Here is a 6,202-nt window from a genome sequence, read left to right on the forward strand (position 1 = left end):
TGATTCATATGTTAGATCTTAGATAACTATAACCTGCTTGTGGGAAAGATCACTGACAGTCTTCAATATCTATTTTTTTGTTTCTTATGTAGAATATAAGGTGAAGCTAGACGTAGGGCCACTCAGCCCCCTCGCAGCTAGGTATGCCTAAGTTCAGGCCACTGGTATACAGTAAATTACAGCTTATGCTCTTATACAGCAAGCTTGTGCCTCTCCTCTCTCCACCCCTACCCCCAGTCTCTATCCTGCACACCACCTGGAATGTGACTATGAGAAAAGCATCTAGGAAAGCCATCTGAAAGATAAATAAAAACCTCATGTTAAGATGGCAAAAAAATAGACAGAAGGATCCTGAGTCTCTGATAAACGTGTAGTTACCCCATCATTCCTGATCACACTTTCTAGACATCGTATAAGGGAAAAATAACCTGCTGTGTTACGCAATGACTATTTTGAATTTCTTTGATTCAGTAACCAAATGGATATCCTAATATCCTAACCGTTCCACCATTCTATAAATATAAATTATTATTATTGTCATTATTAATATTATTCTAGTAGCTGCCTAGGAGCAGGGATATCTCAAGGCCCTATAACCTGTGTGGTCCTGAAGAAAAGCTCCAAGTTTTAGCTTCTACATTAAACAGCTTCCATTCAGCAGAGCACTGTTTTCATTTTAGTTTAGCTTAATCCAAAGAACAATGTCATAGCATCATTTTGAAGGGGCTGGACATCCCGATTACTTCCCACATTAGATGAGACTGCCAAATCCCTTCACTTCACCTTTTATCATTTAGTCTCCAGAACATCCTTCTGCACAAGTAGTTGCACTCTGTAATTCCCAGAGTCCCCCGACCCTTTTCTTTTCTTATCTAACTGTATGTCTCTTGCCTCCTTCATCTGCCCTCCAACAGCAATGAGTCTTCCTACCTTTTCTCTATTTCTTCCTCCTCCAAAACATTTCTTGTCTGTTAAATGAAAAACCTCCGTCTAAAACTATAGAAAATAACTATTTAAATTTACTATCATGGAGGTTCTCACACAAACACACACACACACACACACACACAAAATGCATACCCTAAGGTAGCCATGCCTACTATGAATCTGCTGACATAGCCCGAAACATGCTTCTTTGCAAGCTCTCCTATACCCTTCCCACACAAATATAAGCACATAAGCAATTCTGATGCATGTTAAAATTTAAGCACTACTGAAGATTCAGAAAGGCATCCATTTTTCTATTTCTCCATTTTCCACTATCTAAAGGTAGGATTGCTACTGTGCAATCTTAGAGGGAAATATCACAGTATTGGGACAGGGACAGGTACCCGAGACGAAGAGCATGGAGTGGGAAAGCGGCCATGATTATCAATTTATTTCAAATGTTTTACCTTGTTAAGTCATATCTAATCATCCTTATATTTAAAAAGTCCATGCTGATGTCTAACTTTAGTGCCTCCTGAGGAAGGTTAAATTCACTCATTTGCTATAGCCCTTCCAGCCAACTAAGAACAACAGGTTACTCGTTGTGACTTAAAGGAGCCTAGAGTTGCTTTCAGGCCAAGGGAGGCAATGGAGATGCTAGAGATGCCTTCTGGACGTGCCCTCAGAGGCAGATGCCATTTCCTCTGGAAGTATAGCACATTTGTTGGCAAAGGAAATCTCCCTCCAGGGCAGGCAGGGAAGGACAATAGGGCCACGTCACCACCCACCATCTGCCATGAAAACAGACACCAGCTGACAGGGAGGGAAGCTCAAAATCCCACTCCCACCCCCACACCAACGTCAGCAACCTCACTGCCTGACCTCCTGAGATGGTGGCGGGGGAAGAGAGGTTGGGATTAGCCCATGGGGACTATTGGGATCAAGTTCTGGGTCACCCTGCCCAGACTGCTGCAGTTCTTTTATCAGGGCCCCAGAATTATCAAATCTTCACTCTCATCTGTGAGATGAAGAAACAAACCACAGCAGATAAGCAGAGATCAGTATACAAGAACTCAGAAAAGCAATCCTGTTTCTGGGTGGCCAGTCTGCCCTGTCTCTGGATGTCCAAGGCCCCAGAGGAGCACAGAGACATGGGAAAGGCAACCTTGGATAACTGACATCAGAAATAATTTAGCACTGTCAAGGCAACAACCAGTGCGTGGAGTGTAATAGAAATAGTAGTCCCAGAGTAAAGGTGGCTTCCTAGGGAGTGCACTTAGAGCTGCTCCTGAGCGAAAAGGCTTGGCTTATCAGTGAATATTTTATGCATTATTGTGTAGTGAAAAGAAGCAGGAGTCCTAGGTTCTGCTGCTATTACTCAGGTATGTCCGAAGGCAAGTTCCTTCCTTGTTCAAGAACTCAGTCTTCCCTTATATGAAATTGCAAGGTTGGATAAGATCTGAAGGAGTCTTCCCTGACTCATGAATGGCAGACAAATGCTCAAGTAGAATCTCTCAGAATGAAGAAAATACACTTGAAGGGTCTGAGACAGAGCCCAAGAGTTCCCACAGCTTAAGAAAATAGAATAATTTCAGCCCCTCCCTGCAGGACAACAGCATAACACCTTTAATTTACAAAGCAATCTGATCTGATGAGATTAGATCCATTCGACCTATGAAGGAGCTAGACCATTACTGTTACTCTCATCTGTCCTAAAATACGCTAAGAAAGATTAAGTAACAGGGCCAGGCTATAAAGTAACTGAAAAAGGAGCTGTGTGTCTAGAAGTCAGAAAGACCGACATTCAAAACAGAGCTGCTTCCACTGAGTCACGGATCATCTGAGACCTTGACCAAGAAGGCCTTAATGTTGCCCTCAGCCAGACTAAGCCTTAAATAGGCTTCTTCTTAGCTCTACATCCATGGCCCCTTTTCTCTTAGACTATTTTCTTTAAAAAACTTATCACTGCAAATTTCGTCTCTGCTCCTTTGAGATATAAATATTTTTAAAATCCTCTAAATCATTCTATTATAAAGACACATGCACACATATGTTCATTGCACCATCATTCACAACAGCAAAGACATGGATTCAGTCTAAATGCCCATCAATGACAGACTGGATAACGAAAAGGTGATACATATACACCATGGAATACTATGCAGTCATAAAAAAGAATGAGATTATGTCCTTTGCAGGGACATGGATGGAGCTGAAGGCCATTAAATTTAGCAAACTAACACAGGAACAGAATACCAAATACCACATTCCCACCTATAAGTGGTTGCTAAATGATGAGAACACATGGACATGTAGAGAGGAATGAAACACTCTGGGGCTTATCAGAGGGTGGAGGAGGGAGAGGATCAGGAAAAATAACTAATGGGTAGTAGGCTTAATACCTGGGTGAGGAAATAATCTGTATAACAAACCCCCAAGACACAAGTTTACCTATGTAACAAACCTGCACTTGTACCTCTGAATTTAAAATAAGAGTTAAAAAAATAAAAATAAAAATAAAATAAAATCCTCTTGCCAGTTCTACAACCTAGGAATGTCTTGCTCAGGGGCCTGGGAGCCATCCCTTTGAAATGTAGCCATCAAGGAGGATAGTGTTGCTATTTCCTAGTCTCTGTGGGAAGGTAGGAGCCTTACTTCAGCAGATGCCTTGCTTGTTCCAAGTTGCAAAACTGCCTACTTTCTTAAAGATATGAGAAGTTTATATTTTCCTTTGGATGAAGCCAATTAACAAGCATAGAAGATATATGGCCCTCCTAATGTCTTTTGGTATTTTTCCACTAGCTCACCCAAGAGCTTAAAAACCCTCCCCCTCTTTTTTTCAGAGGACTCGAGATTAGACTGAGTGCGGACTCTCTACCCTATTGCAATAGCCTTGAATAATGTCTCCCTTGCCTGCTTAAGGTTTATCCAGTGCAATTTCTGCTTGACAACTTCCTGAGTACATTTGCTACAGCTCACTTCATTTCTCTTACTTTGAGTTTATAATTTGTCATGCAAATCAATTTATGACAGAAGCTTTTCATTTATTTGACAAATATTTATTAAGCAACTACTATACATTAGATATTGAGCTAAGTCCTGGCTTGGTTATTTTTCATTAAAATATAGTATGCTTAAAGTTATAGTGGGTATCATTTATGACAGATTCTTCAAAAGTTAAGCCAAAATTTTCTCCCCATAGTCTACATGGGCAATGCCTAAAAGCCCACCTAACCAACCATCTACTGAATTTAGAAATTACAAATTACTTCTTTGCACCAGCCTCTGTGTTAGATGCAGAGGGATGCAGAGATATGAAAAAATAATGATAAGTAAAGCATATCCCTGCCTTCCAGGTACTCACAATGCAGGAGAGGAAACAAATATAGGCACAGATCACTTTAACTCAAAGAGGGACATTAAATGCTAAATGGGTTACGACAACCTCTTCATTGATATCTGGCAAAATTAACGTCACTCAAAGTGTAGAGGGCTCTGTGTACACAAAGAACTGTTCCAAACTCTGAGCTGCTCACTAACGAGTAGGTGAGTAAAGAGTGTATACACAAGAAAATAAAAACATTGAACTCAGTCTTGGATAGAGAGACATCGAGTTGTTTGCTTCACAGAGAATTCGGGGACCAGACTAAAATCTGAAGATGAGCTGAAAGAGTCCTGTGTAGAAAATAGGCACAGGATTTGGCGGGGTAGGGGGAGGTTGCCCACCTTTATGAATGAGTTTGTAAATATGACTCTTCTACAGAACCTGTGGAAGCTGGAGTCCCTAGGAAGCACAATGCTGACATCTACTCTGCTACCTGCTAGTTGAGGCTGTAGTCATGATGTTTGAGTTGCAGAGCCTGAGAGCAATATAAGGATGAATTCTTCTGTTCTCTCTCTTTTTTTTTTTTTTTTTTTTTTGAGACGGAGTCTAGCTCTGTTGCCCAGGCTGGAGTGCAGTCCTGCTATCTCGGCTCACTGCAAGCTCTGCCTCCCAGGTTCACGCCTCTCTCCTGCCTCAGCCTCCTGAGTAGCTGGGACTATAGGCACCTGCCACCACGCCCGGCTAAGTTTTTGGATTTTTTAGTAGAGACGAGGTTTCACCGTGTTAGCCAGGATGGTCTGGATCTCCTGACCTCGTGATCTGCCTGCCTCAGCCTCCCAAAGTGCTGGGATTACAGGTGTGAGCCACTGCGCCTGGCCTGCATTCTTCTGTTCTCATTTCCCTAATCCAGTTTCTTTGGAAGATGCAACTTCCCTCCCCTATTAGGTTTCCAGGTGACTAAGAGGAATTTAATTTTAGGAGACTGTGGGAGGAGTACTTTAAAGCTTCATTTGATTTCTGCGTGTGCAAAAATTCTGTGCATCTATTAAACTTACTTCAAGTGAACAGAAAAGGAGAACAAATATTTATAGATACAAATGTTTTGGATTACTAAATATTATAAGAATAGAAAAAGAAAACAAAATGAAATAAAACACAGAAATAAACCTGGGATCAGGAGAGTCTGAAAGAAGTACCACTGTATAATCTATAGTGAAAAAAAGAAAATCTAGACCACAAAGTTCCCCCAAATTATCTCCAAAATTTACATGGATATCCTCGGTTTCTGCCTCCTACATTTAAGGGATAGAACAACATGAGATTTTATAACATGACATCAAAAACCCAGAAATATCAGACTAGTGGAAAAATGACTAAGAATCTAGAAGGAACTGTAGGGTCAGGTGAAGGGTAAAGAGAGCATGAAAGGCATACAAGACTGATAATTTAGTGACATGTAAATAGGAAGATGAATACAAACATAGGGTACACTTCAAATGATCATTCATTTTACAATAGAGGGAAGAAACAAAATGTATACATATGCACACACAACTGTCCAAGCAGAGTATGCACAGGAGAGAGGAGGAGTAGGCAGATAATCAACGGATACACAATTAACTGGTATGCAAGTGGCTCCACAGTTCTGATGAACATCCTAGGAAGAATCTGGCAATAATAACAGTAAATATCCAATAAATGAAGTCCCAGACAAGGACTTAATTATTGAGGAACAGAGCAGAGAATCTATATTACCAGGAAAGTAGGTGAAAAGCAGAGGTATTTGAAAACTGAAGACAAGAGATAATTCAGTTATAAGTATTAAATCAGACTACACAAAGAAAAAAAAGTTGAGCAACTAGATGGTCTCTATGGAAAACACATGTGGAGTCTATGTACCAAACCTGATCCCAGAAACTAAGGAGTGGTGAGCCTGTACCTGGGCATTAC

Source organism: Pan paniscus, chromosome 10 (assembly GCF_029289425.2).
Source record: "Pan paniscus chromosome 10, NHGRI_mPanPan1-v2.0_pri, whole genome shotgun sequence".
NCBI lineage: Eukaryota > Metazoa > Chordata > Mammalia > Primates > Hominidae > Pan > Pan paniscus.